The 18,553-nt window shown below is 48.6% G+C and overlaps 1 long non-coding RNA gene across 2 annotated transcripts in view; it reads right to left on the reverse strand.

Annotated features, from left to right (window-relative positions):
• The window catches only part of LOC127491320 (uncharacterized), a 44,985-nt gene that overhangs the window by 22,526 nt on the left and 3,906 nt on the right, over positions 1 to 18,553 (reverse strand). The window contains exons 1-2 of one of the 2 annotated variants that reach the window (XR_011384310.1): positions 16,647 to 18,128; positions 15,850 to 16,042 (exon numbers count right to left, since the gene is read on the reverse strand). This is a non-coding gene — a long non-coding RNA (uncharacterized lncRNA). Of the gene's footprint in view, positions 1 to 15,849; positions 16,043 to 16,646; positions 18,129 to 18,553 lie in introns of those variants that run through there. The other variant, XR_007919948.2, reaches the window with a different exon arrangement.

Here is an 18,553-nt window from a genome sequence, read left to right on the forward strand (position 1 = left end):
CCACCCCCGGCCCCCTTCTCTTGCCTGTATTGTCTCAGGAGATTGTCGACTCGAAGTCATCCTAACAGGCTTTTTTTGGTCATTTCTCATCGCTTAGATCTATAAATATTAATTACAAGCCTCATATTTTAAAACCCCTTTGAGCATATTAACTATTTAGCCACATAAATCAATCCTAAACTAATCTTAGTGGTTCATCAGACTTTCACAAGTTCCCGAACTTTCCATTTTAGCTACCACTCTGCACTGTTTCTGCCAGCAGAGCTATTCAATGACTTTTCCATCTGCTGGGATCTCCTTTAGATGAAGGGGACAGAAAGAGAGGGGAGGGGAGAATGGGGCAACGGGGCAGGAGGTGAAGGTGAGGAAGAGGAGGCCGGAGGAGGGGCGAGGGAGGAGATGGGGACATGGAGGAAATGCTGAGAGACCGGGAACCCACTTCCGCTTCTCCACCTGGTCCCAGGGCTCCTGAGCAAGTCATCTTACCTCTCTGGGGCTGGCTTGGATTGGAGGGACCTCCGGCGTGCTGCTGGCAAACCCGGTCCTCCCACAGGGACAGCCGTGTTTTCTCTTTGCTTCCAGAACAGGCTTCTAACAGGATCCCCAGTTAGCCCAGGAATGTCTAAGGGTTTCTCTGACCTCTCTTCTAAGAACTCGCCAAAGCAGGTCGAAGCACCTCCGGATCACTGAGCAAGGCGGGTGCCCCAATTCTTGCATCAGAACACTGTCGGACAAGGGCTCTGCTGTGTCCTCGCTGTGCATCTATGCAGCCTGTACACAAGCCGGCTCCACGCATTGTCGGAGCAGATCTGCTAGGGGCATGGAAACCAGAGAGTTGCCCTAGGCCTACCTGGAGAATCCTGATCGCACCCCGTGCTTTGCACCAGCTTGCCCGGGAGGGGAGCGGTGCAGGGGGCGCAGGGCAGCAGAGGGGTGAGCAGAGCAGCGTGGGACAGGATGGGCTCCGCACGGCAGCTCCTCCAGGTGTTTGACGCTAAGCCGGGTGCCTCAGCTGCTCACCTCCCTGAGATGGCTTTCCCTCCACTCTCAAGGAGAAATGCTTCTGTGTGCTTCTTGTGGTCATTATCCAGAATAAAACAGACAGTGCTACAACCCGAGCAGCTCAGAGCCTGCCTCATACTTAGTGTCCAATAAATGTGAGCTTTTATTATTACCGTATTTCCTCCATTCGGAGACACCATCGATCGGAAGTCAAAGCATCAATTTAATAACTTCTCAGGGGGAAAAACAATATATTAAACACACGTTCCCATTTGAAGACATCACAATTTCAACAACATTAAAAGGTGCAAAGAAATGTGTCTTAAAAATCAATGAAATATGGTCTTATTATCGTCACATTTTGGAGCCATCTTAAGTCATTTGCTTGTTTACTTGCCTTTCTCTTGTTTAGTCTGGCTTCCCCAGGACATACGGGAGTTCTATGAGAGTAAAGAAGTAGATATTTGTTCAACATCGGGTTCCTAGTGCCTAGCATAGGTGCCAAATAAATATTTATTTGATACAATGGTTGAGTCATTTTAATATCAGAGTCTATGGATGAGAACCCCACTGATGTTTCCCTCGGTTAACATATTAAGCTTTCCCTCACGTCCTTGTGAATTCATGCTACTTAGCTCCCAGCGTGCCCTGGGAGAACGGTTGGTTGGTTTGTTTGAGTATATATTTGTTGAGACTTGGAGTTTTCCTTGAACTGTACACAAAAGGGAGAGAATGGAGCAAGACAAGAAATGCAGAGCCTCTGCCCTAACCCCTGACACAGAGGAACTACTCATAAATCACACTTGAAGCTAAATGCGAGGCAACCGTAGGGTGCTGGCCCCAGTCAGCTCAAAATACACTGTCAGTCTGAATGTCCTTAAGACTCTGGATATGCGCTAGACATTAATAAATAGTTACCCACAGAACTGACGAAAATATCTCCCTCCAATTCACAAACCGTAAAAATAAACACTGATGCCACTGCCCAGTGCAAAAGATTTTTAACGGCCTCTTCAGAAATAAAGACCGGCATGCACTCTGTCCATGAGCATTGTTGAGGGCCTACTGTGTGCCAGGTGCAGTACAGGTCCCGCTGCTAAGAAACCAGTAGGAAAACCTGGAGAGCAGGGTGGGTGCATAGGACTGCTCCACGCCAGACGGGAGGTGACAGTGGCCCAAGGCTCTGGGGCCACAAGGTGAGAGGCAGGGATGATTTCACAAAGGAGAGACTATGAGGCCATAAGACTGATTGGGAGGGCCGATCTCGGGTTTCAGGTTGCTCCAGACCTTCCAGAAAATTCTCTGCAGGCCAGGGGCCCCATCAAACACCAAGGATTGCTCTAGGGATATGTTGAAATTGGAATCTTTTCTCATGGAGAGGAAAGCAAGCTGCACTCCTTCAGTTCCCAGGGAGAATTACAGAAATGCAAGTTGTTTTTAACCTTCATGGAGCAGCAATTCTCAATACTTACTATAAATACGATACTGGGGTCACTCACCCCAAACCTGAGAAGCCTGTTGGATAGGAGGCTGCTCCGAAGTGCACACTTCTTTGATAAGGATGACAATTTATCCGAGGGCCGTGGAGAGGGCCATTCTGTGACAAGAACGTGACACAGGAAGGACCAAGCGATAGAGAAAGCTGTGTGCTCAGTTCTCAGACCCAGCCCTCAGGGAGCCAGGCCTGGCCTGAAGGGGAGGAGCAGCATGGTGAGTGTGAGGTTGTGGACTAGGCTTCGGAGAGACTGGGGAATGAAATGCTGTCGGAACTTGGGGGTCCTGGGCTGGTCTTCAACCGTGAGCAGAAACTCAGTACCACCACTAAGGCAGCAAGGTCATGCTGGGCTGAGAGAGCATTGGGGAAGCCAAGGGACTCACCCAGTAAGGCACAAGTGCGCCGAGAGGAAGACGGAGGGGTGAGGCGATGCCAGGCGCGTGTTCAGGGATCTGACTGTACTAGGAACTCAGGATTGTGCTGTGTTTTTTTGTTTGTTTGTTTGTTGTTGTTGTTTTTCCCCATTGGCACTGAGGAACCTGAAAGCTTTGATCAGGGAAACGATATACTCGAATGTGTGTTTCAGGAAGACAGCTCTGGAGGTGCCAAGAGCCAGCTGAGGGAGGCGGGAAACCAGGGAAGGGGGAACAGGCAATGCCCTAGTTCCAAGGACTGCAGGGCCCGACAACACATACGGAGGAGGAGCGTGGCTTCTCCTTGGGGATCAATGGGACGAGGAGGAAAACAGCAAGGAAAAGCACTACTGCCTGCTAAAACGTTAGGGTTTTGTCCCATTAAGTTCACTTCAGGAATGTTCTGGAACACTCAGAGCAGTGTGCATCATGGCCAGCTGCTAATCAGCCAGTGTCCACGGCACAGCAGAACACAGGCAGCCTTCATGCAGGAGTACTCCCCAGCAGAAGGAATGGGCATGGACGCACCATGCAAACGCTGCTGAGTGAAGAAACAAGAACCTCTCATTTGCCCTGATGGATGGGGGTGGGGCACATACTGTACCATTCCCTTTCTCTCAATCCAGGGAACACAGCGCACCTGTAGGTTGAGTGCCGATGTCCCAGCTCCAAATTTCAGTCACCGCTGTGTTTGCCTTGTATTAAAACCCATGCAATTGTATGTGCATTACCTGTGTGTGTTCTTATATAACTATATGATATTTAAAACGTTTAAGAAAATCATCCTTCTGTATAGTGTCTATTATACATCAAAACAATTTCAACAACTGTGACCATCACACCTTCCGTTTCAGAAGGTAAATTCTACATGCTGAGAACTGGCAGGTGCTGACTGCAGACTTGTGAGACAGGTTTGAAACCCTCTTTTTGCAGACAGGGAAGTAGAGGCACTGAGACGTTAGGTAGTGCGCCCAGCGCCGCCATCACTCTTCAGAGACAGAGCAGGGATAGCTCCCAGGAGCCCTGCACCAGGGGTGGGGAACGTCCAACGCACAGGCCACGTAGGACCTGAGAAATCATCTGGTCTGGTCCCACCAAGGCATCTGCAGGCAGGACGTCAAATGCAATAGATCTAGAGCAGGCTAATTTTTTTTTTTTTGACAGGCAGAGTGGACAGTGAGAGAGAGAGACAGAGAGAAAGGTCTTCCTTTTGCCATTGGTTCACCCTCCAATGGCCGCCGCGGCCAGCGCACCGCGCTGATCCGATGGCAGGAGCCAGGTGCTTCTCCTGGTCTCCCATGGGGTGCAGGGCCCAAGGACTTGGGGCCATCCTCCACTGCACTCCCTGGCCACAGAGCAGGCTAACTTTTAAGCGGATAATTTTGTACGGCCCATGGATGACATACATACCCAAAAGGCCCTCTGCGGAAACAAAGCTTCTCCACTGCTGCCCTACACGGTACTGCCCCGGACTCCACGCAGCATTTCAAAAGATGTTTCTGGATTATTCTACGTCAGGCATCGAGTCGGCTGTGTCGAAATGGCCCGACTGTTCTGGAATGAGCTCTATCTGTCATCCATGTATTCCAAACATTTGGGTTATCAATGGGCTTATTTCCTAACAATCCCAGACCTCTCGAGCACATATTTTCCTTTATGAAATTTTCAATCAAACAAATGAATTCAGCCCAGAAAAGCAAACACATTTTGGATAGAACAGTCATCTTTTTTAATCAGTTTTTGTGTTTCCTATATAAGCCAGCAGCCCAGAGGTACGATTTCTGAGAGCATATTGTAATGGAAGATTTTTACCTGAGTGCTATTTAGCATTATCATTATTATCCTTATTATTAATAATAAGGATTTATAGAATAGATGGAGGAGGCGCTGCTACTCCGAGACTGGAAACACAAGCCTGATTTGAGACTTCAGTCGGCAAACGCACTAGGAAGAGGAGAAGACGAGGGGAGAAATTGAAACAAACGGCTCTGTCCCGGGGACAGGCGTCTACCTTCAGGGACCAAGGAGCAGGTAATAGGAAGGAAAGATGCTGCAAAAATGGAGCCCAAGGACAAACATTCCCTGCACTCTGTCACTGCAAGGGATGCTGTCTGCCCACTCACTGAGCCCAGACAGGGCTGTGCGCCTGGACGGATCAACAACTGCCCCCATGCGGATGCCCCAGGAGCTTTCAACGCAGTTTTACAAATATGATCCCATGAGACCTCCACGAGATTGCTGGCAGAGACAGCGTGGCAAAGCTTCGCATCCTCACCCCATCACCTATCATGAAGGTATTCAAACCCAAGCAAGGCCAGCACCAGGCGACAACGTCACAAAAGTCCACCCTGGCCCCTGAACCGGACATGCAAGTGTGGAACAGAAAATGATCCCTGGGGCCACCTGCTGCAGCGCTTCACACACATCACTGACTAAGGAATCCATTCGGAAATCTTATTCAGCACCCAGCTTCCGGGCGCGCGCCAGACCTGCACTCCGAAATTTAAATTCCCCGAAGAAATGATCAGAAATGAAGGAAGGACTCATGTCTTCACACTGATGGGCTCTTGGAGTGTTGCAAAGGGCAAAGAGCTGGAAAATTCTCAGCTACCATTCTGGTGAGAGCCCCAGACAGCAAAGACGAAGAGAAAATCCCGAAAGCTCCAAGAGAAGGGAGGCGTTACCTTCGATGGGGACACTAATGAGAGTCCCATCGGCCCCACCCTTTGAGGCAAGGTGCATTTCAATTATGACATTAACGTCCTTGCAAAAAATAAAAATAAAAAAAGACAATAACATTGAGAAGGTGCTTGAGCCAAATGAAAAAGGAATCCAAGAAAAATAGAAAAGGAGGCCCGGAAATCCAAGGAAAAATGGAAACTAAGCACAAGAGGGGAATCAAATGAAATCTCCACCTGAGGAGCGCGGAGCAAAAAGCAATCAGTGCGAATGCGCCAGGAGGGCGACAGGTGCCGGAAACGGCGTGTTCGAGAGGGAAGCAGCCTCTGTCTTTCAGTTTGTATGTTGAAGAGGCTGCTCCTTCTTAATGGGAGGATGAAGGCATAGATTTTTCTTTGTCAGTAAGAAAAAAATACAGGAACACTCTGGAAAACAGAACCTCCATGCGGAAGGCATGGGCTGGCTGAATTTGCAAGACCAAAACGCAGGCTGTTTTGGGGAATGAATTCTAAGTAAAGAAAGGGCGTTTCTTTTGATTTCTAGTTGTTTTTTTTTTTTTTTTTTTTTTTTTGCTTTTTCATATCGTGCTCACATTCCTGGGAGTGGCCCGCGTTCACAGCCACAGCTTTGGGCTCCCTTCTGCAGGGGCAGGGGTGCAGGCAGACCACTAGACTCTTCCAGGGATGACACGGAGCTGAGCAGAGCAGCCAGGTCAGGGCCCACACCCAAACCGCTGCTGCCACTTGCCGGCTCTGTGACCCTGGGCACGTTACTCCACCTCCCACGCCGCAGCTCGCTCATGTGTAAAAGGCCACCTCCCCCGGAGGACTGCCCTGCCACAGAGATGAAATGATTTTGCATTTGTTACGCGGTTTCTGTGACCAGATTACATCAAGCACAGAAGTACCAAGTGTTATCACCACCATTACTGCAACATCAAAATATAAAATAGCACTTGATTTTCCATGAAAAGGCCGTTGTTCCAATGAGCCTCTAACAAGACCTCGTAGACTACACCGGAAGTAAATAACATAAAATAAATATAGAAACCAACCAGGGAAGAAGTACTGACAGAGCTGACGAAGCAGGAGCGACAGGAAAGAGAGGATGCAGGGAGAGAGGCGAGGGTATTTAATTCCTTCTTTCCAGACAGAAGAAACTGGATCCTGGGCGAAGGAAACAGACTGAGCGCCAAAGGATCTTCTTCAGATCTATGTAGTTTTCAATAATACCATATCTAGGCTGGCGCTGTGGCTCACTAGGCTAATCCTCCGCCTGCGGCGCCGGCACACCGGGTTCTAGTCCCGGTTGGGGCGCTGGATTCTGTCCTGGTTGCTCCTCTTCCTGTCTTTCTCTCTGCTGTGGCCCGGGAGTGCAGTGGAGGATGGCCCAAGTGCTTGGGCCCTGCATCCCATGGGAGACCAGGAGGAGGCACCTGGCTCCTGGCTTCCAAGTGGCACAGTGCGCCAGCCATAGTGGCCATTGGAGGGGGTGAACCAAAGGAAAAGGAAGACCTTTCTGTCTCTCTCTCACTGTCTAACTCTGCCTGTCAAAAAAAAATAATAATTCCATATCTATATAATTTTATTTCATTTTAACTCATGATTTCCTTTTCATTAATTATATAAATGTATTTATGTATTGTATATACATGCTATAAATATGTATATACTTTATACTCCCCATAGCTGATTATAATAAATCAGCAGTAGATTTCAATGCAGTTTTAAAACTAAGCCAAGCACTAATCATGACGCTTATCGATCACAGAGCGTGGAGCGGAGAGACAAGGTGAACCGAGGGGTAACTTGTCACTGTTGGCCTCTGCAGCGCACTTACTGTGTGCCAGGCGCTGCTTCTGGAGCTCCACTGATATTACCTAAACGGTATTCTTGTTACTATGATCATTTTGCAAATGGGGTACAAGGAAACCTCAACAGACTTGCAGAAAAGTCGCATTAAAATGTAAGTTCATTCTGGTGCAGGCGACATTTGGAAATTCATGCCTAGTTTTCTCACGATACACATTTTCCAGGAGCTGTTTGGAGACCCTGAGGCAGACTGGTATCTCCCCAGGATGAGGGCCACTACCAGCACCCACGGCCACCTGCCACAGCAGGGAGTCAGTGGGAGTTAATGTGGCAAATGCCAAAGGTGGGGGTGGGGAGGGACACTGGTACAGAAATAAACACTGGCACACAGAATTGCCATGTCTACCCAGAACCTCAGAATGTGGTCTCACTTAGGAACAGGTGAACTAGCTGTGAGGAGCTCAGACTGAACTGGGGTAGCCCCCAAATCCGAGGGCTGGTGACCAGGAGGGGAGACACAGAGACCAACGGCGAAAGCCCACCCAGGAAATGCAGCAGAGGCTGGAGTGACGCAGCTTCCCTGCCAGCATCGGGGACGGCCAGGGCCCCCGGAAGCTGGAAGAAGCCTCAGAAGGGGCGCGGCCCTGAGCTCACCTGGGCTGCACACTCCCAGTCCCCATTTTACAGCTTCCTTTGCCTTTTGCTTTTTAAGACACTCTCATGCTTCGCTCTTTGTGGTGGGTGGACTCTTACATGGCTAGGGTGCGTAATCTCCCGGGGGTGGCAGGACCCATGACTCCTGTCTAACCCCCGGAACACAGCAAAGTTGGCGGGATGTGACTTTGACGATTTTGCCCGTGACTGTGGTGCTCACCCTGTGGGACAATCTCCCTTGTGAGATGGTGTCCCCTGAGGAAGCCAGTGGTCAGGCTGGGGAGGCGCACGTGGCAAGGAACTGAGCCAGTCTGTCCAGCAACTGTCTAGGGGCTGAGGGTGACCTCCCACCCACAGCCAGCAAGACTGAGTTCTGCAGGCAGCCACGCCTGTTCCTGCCCTGTGCAGCCTCCGCTGTGCAGGCAGCTCTGTCCCACAGCTTTGCTGTGGCCGCCGGAGACTCTGACGCAAGCAGGGGGCTTGGCTAAGCTGGGCACAACCCCCTGGCCACAGAAGCTGCTTTCATAAAAACATTGCATTCAAATCCACTAATCTGCGAGAGTATCCTTATAGCTCAATAGTTAACCAATATTCTCCTATAATCAATAATGACAATACAAAGGATACTTGGATTTTTTTTTCAGTTAGCTATAGTTTTTTCCAATTAAAAATAGACTTAGGAAGACAAATTATTCGGATGAGCAGTCAGCTTGGGAACAACTTCTTGGATAAGCAAATAGGGAAACCAAGGCATACAGAAATAAGTGACATGGGCAAGTTCCGCAGGTGACGTCACTGACTCACACACATCCTCGCAAACTCTACACTCTCCATCTGACTGCTGCCTGGAGACTGACAACTGGAATTTTTTTAAAAAAAGAAAAAAGGCAAGGTAATTGCTCAGATCAAGGACGGAGATTCACAATTTTGTCTCCGATTATATTCATGGTAAGCACTGTTTCCAACATTTTCCCTGGTCCCTAGGAGGGTAGATGGGTTAAACTGGCACTTAATAGGCAATTTTTTGACAGCCGCTGCATTTGCAATTACCATAGCATAATTTTTTTCTTCTGAATAGCTCCAGATTTGTTTTTGTCTGAGCTGAGGTGGAAAATTGAGAAATAGCAGATTCAACAATAATTGACTTTATTAGGAATATGAATGTATTACACACGCCATATATTAAAAACTCATTGCTTTTATATTGGCCTCAAACATTGTACACTCCTTTTATGGTTCCCCAGTCTGCGGTGTTCCCTGTATTTTACTGTTCCCATCAGCTTTATGTTCCTCATTCCCTGTCACATGAAGGGAATCAATGGTTAAAAATCTAACTGCTCATCAGACACAAGCCAGAGTTCATAAGTGAAAGTGGGCAGCCTTGGGTAATTTAAGATATTGCTGTGAGCTGGTGTTGCCAAAAACAGTGCACTTATTGAACCATAAACAAAAGCAATTAAGATGAGATGTTGATGACTGTGAAGAAAGCTCCCCAGTAGTGTGGCGAAGCACATCGCTCAGAGGGAGGCTCATTTGCAGAAGCATCTCGGGCATCCTGGGAAATCCTGGAAGGCCAGCAGGAATCCCTCTTACAAAAGGACCCCAATGGCTCTTGGGAAAAACCGTGGGGAGCCTCCTGGAACATTGTTCACAGAACAGGAGGGGAGGGGGGAGGTAGACTGCCGATTTCCTTATGGTACAGCCAGGAAGTCCCTTTGGGATCAAGGCAAGGCCTTAGGACATAGCACAAGCCACAGTGAGAGGGTGATGCTAGTGAATGCTATGGAGCAAAACGTTGCCTCGGCCCGGGTTGAGGAACCCTTTGGAGAGACGCTAAGCACAGGGAAAGCAGAGGAGGCTTCCTGGAGCCATCCTAAATAGCTGGATCCTCCGAACTGGGCCAAAGGCACTGTGATTTGAAGCACCCAGTGCAGAGCCCTGAATCATCAACTGGCAAAGCACAAGCTGACGCTGGCTACAGACGCACCAAGAACCACTGATGGGGGCAGACACTGGGCTTAGGGGCCAGGACGTGGTTAGGACACCGCCATCACATCAGAGTCCCCAGGTCCAACTCCCAGCTCCAGCTCCTGATTCCAGCTTCCTACTCATCAGACCCTCGTTGGCAGAGGCGATGGCTCAAACACTGAGTTTCTGCCTCTCCCATGGGGACCTGGATTCAGTTCACAGCTCCCCCAGCCTCAGGCCTCCCAGGTGCTGGAAGCATCTGGTGACTGAACCAGTAAATGGTTCACAATCTCTCTCTCTCTCTCTCTCTCTCTCTTTTTCTTTTTAAATAAAATAATAAATGGAAAAAATTAAGAAAAAACAAAAGAACCACAGAGGTGAGAAAGCATTTGATTTATTTATTTATTTATTTTGACAGGCAGAGTTAGACAGTGAGAGAGAGAGACAAAGAGAAAGCTCTTCCTTCCATTGGTTCACCCCCTAAATGGCTGCTATGACCAGCATACTGCGCTGATCCAAAGCCAGGAGCCAGGTGCTTCTCCTGGTCTCCCATGGGGTGCAGGGCCCAAGCACTTGGGCCATCCTCCACTGCACTCCCTGGCCATAGCAGAGAGCTGGCCTGGAAGAGGAGCAACCAGGACAGAATCTGGTGCCTTAACCGGGACTAGAACCTGGTGTGCTGGCGCCGCAGGCGGAGGATTAGCCTAGTGAGCCATGGCGCTGGCCAAGAAAGCATTTGAGTTACTACAGAGGAGGAAGGGAAGCAGGGATGATTAAATACCTGGAAAAAAACTGGGCAATGGACCAGGACAAACACTTTAGTAACAGCCAGCCTCCTACCCCACCCAGCCCTGGGCCTTTCCACTGCCCTGAACAATGATAGTGGAAATTTTTGAACATGCTGGGTGTGTTATCATCTCTTTCTGAAGTGGAAAACTACTCCCATTATGGAGAATGGTGCCTAAAAATCCCCCCAAAGCAAGGCGCCCAGTGGGCGTTCTGGGACAGGAGGAAAGAAGGGCTGGATGGAGGCACAGGTGGCGTGATGAGTGCACACCTCCCTGTGACTGAAGTTAAGGTCAGGACTGACATTAGAGGAGGCAGAAGGAGTGGAAAGATCGCATGAGGGCAAGGTACCCTGAGACACATCTCAAGCAGTGAGCAGGAATCAAACAGGCAGGAGAAGAAAAATGAGCGTCCAGCCAGACAGATGATGTTGGGTCAACTCAGTCCTTCCCCGTCTGTCTGGAGAAACCGTGCGGGCGCATGTTACAGCATGCCGATCTGCCGGAGGCAGCGGTGATTGGCACCTGTGAGCCCAGCACCTGTGAGCAGACTGACATTCAGGGAGACAGGTCCAAATGTCACCGGCCAAAGGCCAGAGCACCTTGCAGCCTGGCGGGGGCCACTTGGACAGGTGGGTGGTCATCTGACTGATGCCACCACCCTGAGCATGGTTTGAATCTCACTGCAAGCAGTCAGCTCACTCCAACAGAAGGCATAGCTGCATGGGAGGGCTGCAGATTCCAAAGGTGTGGAAATCACCATGTAAAGACACCTCCTTTGTGCCAGGTCCCACTTAGAGCTGGTGCCATCATGTTGAACAGTCAGCTAATTTAGCAAAATGCTGAAGGGGGTTTATTAGCCCTATTTTCGCAGATAAAGAACTTCAGGTTCAGATACATGAAATGGTCATTTAAAAATCACACAGTGGATAAGAAATAGAATTAGGATCAACTGGGATGGGGCGACTGCTTCTGGACCACGAACAGAGGAGCCCTGCCAAGTCCTCACCTCCACTCACCATCGGGCAGCATGGCACACCCATAGCTCCCTGGGGCACACTTTTCCCCCAGGAATGCAGTGAGAGGGCTCAGCACATGAAAAAAAAAAAACAACCATTGCGAGCCGAGCCTGAAGGTGCCACGTTGCAGACGCTCCTGCCCCAGAAAGCTAGGGTTTCAAGGCAAGGAAGGGGGAGTCTAAAGATGAAGAGCGTTGATTTGGTTTCCCGCAGACTTTCCCGGTGATTCATCCGTCCTCTCCTCTCCTCTCCTCTCCTCTCCTCTCCTCTCCTCTCCTCTCCTCTCCTCTCTTCTCCTCGGTGGAAATGCTCCAGAAAGAAATCTTCCCCGGTTATAAATTCTCTCCGTTCCTTCTTAACCAGTCAGGCAAGATTGATGGGCTGAGCTGGTTGACACAGAAGCAATTGGGAATATCATTATTTGCCTTGTATTTATCTGCATTTATGTTAATGGCTTTGTTCTTGATCAGAGCAACCGTGAAACTAGGGGAAATGTTTATTGCACTCAAAGTTTTCCTGTGATGAATTATGTGGGAGTCACAGAATAGCCAATGCACATAATGCGTAGAAAACATTCCATTTATTTATTTTTTTTCCTGCTTCTGATCCCAACAGCACAAGCCTCCTGCATACTTGGGACCAAACCAACTCAATTTTTCATATTCTGCTTTGTCATCTGATTGATTTAATGCTCCTTGTGGTCAGACTCTGCAGAGAAAAAGAACACGCATACAATTTTCTCTCTCTGGCATGCTCTTTCTTGCTTGTTCTTTCTTCAAAGGGCAATTTCATAAAATCACAGGACTTGGGGGGGGAGCTTTGTGTACAGTTTTTTCCTAACTTCTCACTGTTCAGAAACTCATGGGAGAAAAAGGAGGGAGGCAAAGAAGTAACGTTTCGAGATCTTTTAGGGGCCAGGCTATGTGCTTGGATGTCTCAGTTCTGCTATTTAATCTTCCTGACACTCTAAGATCCCCGTGTTGACGCTGAGTAAGCTGAGGCTTGGAGAACACTGGACTAAGTTAACAACCTGTCGCCTGTAGCCCAAAGTGAGCCCCAAGCTCTGTTTTTGTAAATAAAGCTTTCTTGGAACACAACCACACTCATGCATTCCAAACTTCTCTGATGGCTGTTTTCAAGCCACAGTGGAAAACTTCACTGGTTGCTTCCCATGGTCACATGGACCACAAAGCCCCAAATATTATCTGGTCCTTTGAAGAAAAGGTGTGCTGAGCCCTAGCTTGGAAAACCTGTCGTGGTGCCGGGTAGCCTATGAGGGTGCACAGAAAGCACCTGCTCTGTCTCTCACTTCAAACCTTCTCTTCTTCCTACCATGTCACTGCTCTACCGGTTCACAATGTCCACCACACAGAGGGACAATTAGCTCAGGTGGCCTCACCATCAAAAGGGACTCGCCCACGTTCGAACAAACACAGGCAGCAGCCAGGGCCTCTGTGCCTGGGGGGTGTTGGAGAGGCAGCTCCCTCCTAACCCTTGCAGCACAGTGGGTCTCCTGTCTTGCAGAGAGCAAGCCAGGATGGAGATTAGCTGGAGCTGGACTCCCTTTAATGGGGAACACTTCCTGGAAGAGGCAGGATTTGACATAAGTTGTTCATGTCACAGGTCATATAAATTTTTTAAAAAGCTTCCGAAGGGAGTGAGAAATGGTGAAAAATGATTCTGAATACTGTAAGCCACGCAGAATGGTGTTGCCCAGGAAGGGAAGCAGAGATGATGTTACTAGAAACAGCCATTTGTGAACACCTACTACCTGCTGTGGGATTTAAGTCAAGAAGTTTACGTCAACTCTTCCTAATGCACGCAACCCCTGAGAGACTGGTGATTTCAGGAGACGGGGAGAGAGAGACCCAGAAAGGTGAGAAATGTGATGAGATTTCCCCAAGATTCTGCAGTTGGCAAATGACACAGAGAGGACTTGAATTCAGGTCTTTCTGCTAAACCTATTCTCTCCCCAGGTGTCACTTCTTAAATGAGGCCCTGAAGACAGAACCCCAGATACACCAGGGAGCTTTTCTTAGACGTGAAGTTGACTCACGTGAACATCCACCGGCCAAAGGCAGCGTCTTGTGGCCCTGAAGGGAGCTGGGAGTCTGGGAACGAGAGACAAGGAGGAAGTGGCAGACAGAGGATGTGCAGGTGGAGGACTGGGGGGTGGGGACGGCAATAGAGAGAAAAGACTGAGCAGGGGCGCCTTGGACAGGGAGACCTGTGGGTGTCAGGCTGGCAGGAAACACATGATCCATCAAAGGTGGAAAACACGTTAGAAACAAATAAGACACTGGAAGACAGAGCCGTCCATGGAGGCTGTGTCTGTGAGTCACCAGACTGACTCATGGAGCCCTGTGATCAGATTCCACACGAGATCTCTCCAGGCTGTAATGAACCAGGGACCTGCAGGTCACCAGGTGCAGCAGGGGTTCCTGGCTCCCCGGGGCCAGTCGTCCATCTAGTGTAGACGCTTCATGATGCCATCTAGTGTAGACACTTCATAATGCCCATCACGGGGGATGTACTAGGTCACCTCTCGTGAGAGGGAGCTCCCAGGATCGCCAGTTAAAACAGGTGATTTCCCCTACTCTTCCACATAAAACTCCTAAAATGTCCACATAGCTGGATACATCCTCCCCAAGTGAAACACACAAGTCCCTGCTTGTAGATGCTCTCTGTGCAAGATCATCAGCCCGTTCTCCCCTATCCCTAATGGCTTTTCATCACCCCTTTACTTGAGAGGAGAGAAATCCAGGCTGAGACCCTCAGTACCTTTCTCATGGGAATGAAACCGACACAGAGTTCTGTGATTTCTGACACTACAACTCTGAGCTCCCACAGCATTAGGATAACTTTACCCTGGACTGAAAAAAAAAAGTAGAATAGTGGCAAAAAATAAGTAAACTATAAACAGAACTGAATTGGAGCTACCTAAGATAGACAATTGGCCAGTTAAAGAATTTCTTCTTATAAAATACCTTTGGAGGTTATGTCTGATGTTTAAATTTAGTCAAGTTGCACGGCTCTGTAAAGTCAGGGGGAAAATTCACCCAGCTTCTCAGAAATTGTCAATAAAATCCTGTTTTCCTACATCTATCAAACAGTGGGAATATATATTTGGTAATTAGATAAACTTCTCCTCTTTGCCATCTTAAAATCAATAACATTTTAAGAATGTATTTTTATGATAATCTCCTCTAATAAAGTGTCAGAGGAGGCTGTTTCATGGACTGTAACTTTATAGACAATGAGGTTAATCAAGGTGGATACAATTTCCAAAACCATGATGAGTTCCTGAGCTTCCAAGGTCGAACGACAGAAATCGGCTATAAAACTGTGGCTTTAAATGACGCCATAAAGACCAACGCCAGTTAAAATGTTCAGCCCCTCTTCCCTCCGTGGCGATGCCCAGCCCCATTCCGAGTGAGGGACTGGCCTGCTGTGAGCACATTAATGGAGTTGTAACTCCTGTGAATTCCTCAGCCTGGAACAGCTTCCATGTATCACAGATGAAGCCACCCCCAGTCACGTGAGCTCCAAGTCAGACCTCCAAAAGCCCAGGGCAGCCACTGTCTGACACACACTTACTTTTTGAATATTTTAAAGACAAGAGGACTAGACACTTCAAAAATAACAGATTCTGCTTTGCATGAAAATATAATATGTTTCCATCTTAATGATGTAAAAGAATAGCTTGTTATCACGATGCATCAGAAGAAAAACACAAATTACACATGCAAATGTTTTTTAGCTAATTAAATCAATTCTGAAGATAAAATTGGGACAGTACAGAACTACACGCTGGGTCCTAATAAGATCTGGAATCTTGCAGTTTGTAACTAAGTTACTAGAACATTTATTTCCGGGAGGTGAAGCTTCTCGAAGACCCTCCTGTGAGGGTATGAGTCATCCCAAAGAAACTCAATAGACTGATTGGCGATTTTCCCCATCACTCCTGCATCGTCAAAATCTCAGGGCCAAAATTTAGACTGCATAGGTGGAAATTCTACTTACTCCGTACAAATTACAACGCTGCCTGGGAAAGTGGAATTCATCCATAATGGGAGCAGAAAGATGGCACTGTAAAACCCACATCAGCTACACAATGAAACTGGTCTCGCAATCCAAGGTCCAACTTCATTTTGATTGAAGATGGGTTTGGAGTCACGCAGCTCTGGATCTGAATGATGAATCTGCCAGGCATTTGCTATGCAAAGGAAGAGAACATAGTTCACATTTCTAAGACGTACTCAATTTTTTTCATCTGTAAAGTGGGACTGAAAATATCTATCTCTCGCATTTTTTCTTATGAGAAATGTATTTGTGTTTAAAGAAGAAAAAAAATAAGATCTTTACAACACAGTTGCCTGTTACTCATATTTGCTCCTAATGAAAGAAGAAACGTTTTGTCTTGTTATGAGATGAAGATCTGAAAGTCACACAAATCCTGAGAAAGTCATTACCCCCTCACCGCACCCCACCCCACCCACCCCACCCCTAGGCATGGATAGAGAAGGGTTGAATTTGTTCCAGAATTTGCTTCAGAATTTAGGAATCAGAGAAACTCTAGATTATACAGCAAAGAAACTATTTCAGAGCTTGTATATGGTAGATGCTAAAAAAAAAAAAAAAAAGTTTCTTTCTCTGCTATAGGCCTTGTCTCTGTGCTACCGCACCCCAGTTTTCCAGAAGTGGGGAGAAGTGCTCCGTCTTCATCAGCCACAGCAACAAAGTGCTGGGCTCCAGAGGAGTGGCTGGAGGCCTAGAATGAAGAACAGAGTTTCCCAAGAGGATCTGAAGGACAGACTCACCCTACCCCATGTCCAGGAAGCACATCGCTGACCAAGCCACAGAGCCGCCTGGGACTCCACAACCCGGCATGGCTGAGATGTGGTGTAGCAGTTCGGTCAGCACTGGGGGAGCCCACACGCCAGGTGGGAACACACGCTTGGAGTTCCTGTTCCTCTGCTTCCCATCCAACTCCCAGCTGACGCACACCCAGGGAGGCAGCAGGTAACCCGGCTCCCTGCCACCCACATGGGTGACTCAGATTGAGTTCCAGGCTCCTGGTCTCAGCCTGGCCCAGCTGCGACTGTGACAGGCATTTGGGGAGTGAACCAAGGGATGGAAGATGTTTCTCTGTCTGCCTCTCTGCCTTTCAAATAAAATGAAAATAAGCCAAAAAAAATTTAAAGATAAAACAAATTTCCCATTGCTTATATATTCCAGCAAAAGGGAGACCTGGTTACTTGGCCCAAGGCCACTACTCTAATCATCCATGCTGCCAGGGAAGGGAGAAAAATACTGAGGGTCCCAGCTTGCCCCAGATAGGGTTGTCCATAAGCCAGAGTTATGGTGTAGATCGGGAAAGACAAGGGCCAGGGGAGCAGATGTCTCCACAAATGAGAGCAAGGCAAACAGTCCCCAGAAATAAGGAAGAACCAGTGGAGCCTGGACAGGAAGCCCAGACCAGGCAGCCAACCAGCAGGGGCACCAGGCCCAGCTAGGACTTTGAAATTTCCAGTATTTCCAGTGTCTTAAAGGACTTGGGCCAGGGAATGCTATCGAGAGGAAGCAACCGAGGAGAAGCAGGAAGGGGAAGGTGTGAGCTGGGAAACCTGCGGGGGGGCAGAGGCACAACTGGCCGGGACTTGGAGGTCGGCCCAGGTAGAGGCTCCGAAGAGCTCATGGAACAGCTGTGCCCCAGGGGACATCTCAGACTAGGCTGCTCTGATCTCCTGGTTGGAGTGAAGGAATCACACATCCCTGCAAGCCCTGCTGAGTGAAACCAACAGGAGCCCAAGTGCCGTGTGTTCTTCTCCAGAATACACCACCGGCATCTCTTCCCTCCCAAGTTGCTGAGGTCCTGCCAGTGCCTAGTGGCTCCTCTGAGCCTCAGGCTCCCCACCCATCAAGCTGGGAGGATAAGATTGAAATGACAGCAAGGGGGAATTTCAGTAGAAATTTAGGACAGTCATCTTGGGTGCACTGGGTAAGCAGCAGGAATTCTGGAGATAAATGTCTTGCTAATTGTATTCCAGCACATCCTAGCACATGGGTTAAGCTGCTGCCTGCATCACCAACACCCCATAGGTGCCCTGGATTGAGTCCCGGTTGCTCCACTTCCTACCTAGCTCCCTGCTAAGGCGCCTGGGAAAGCAGCACCAGCAGATGGCCCAAATGCGGGAGACCTGGATGGAGTTCAAATCTCCTGGCTTCAGTCTGGCCCAGCCCCGGATGCTGTAACCATTTGGGAAGTGAACCAGTGGATTTCTCTCTCTCTCTCTCTCTCTCTCTCTCTCTCTCTCTCTCTCTCTCCCTGTAAATCTGCCTTTCAAATAAATAAAATAAATATTTCCAAAAAATGTATGGCTCCCATTGTCCTTGTTTGGTATCCTCCGAAATGCACCTCTAAAATCGCTCTATGGAGAAAACAAGGCCCCTTACGGATGACCTGAATCTGCCCTGGATTCCAGCTCTCCTTCCACCTTTCACTAGCGGACAAGAGCAGCTCACGCATTCTTGCTAAGCGTCGCGGGGCACATTTGCTAACCTGGGGAGCAATCTCAATGACTCGTACACCATCAGGAGCTGAGAAAGGCTCACGTACATGTGGAAACTGTCCAGGGATCACAGGTGATTATTGCGCGTCCCTAGAAGGAAAAGGTCTAATTCCTCATCCTTCCCACTCTCCACGGTCCGAGCCAGATGGGTCTGT

Source organism: Oryctolagus cuniculus, chromosome 18 (assembly GCF_964237555.1).
Source record: "Oryctolagus cuniculus chromosome 18, mOryCun1.1, whole genome shotgun sequence".
In the NCBI taxonomy this organism is placed as follows: Eukaryota; Metazoa; Chordata; class Mammalia; order Lagomorpha; family Leporidae; genus Oryctolagus; species Oryctolagus cuniculus.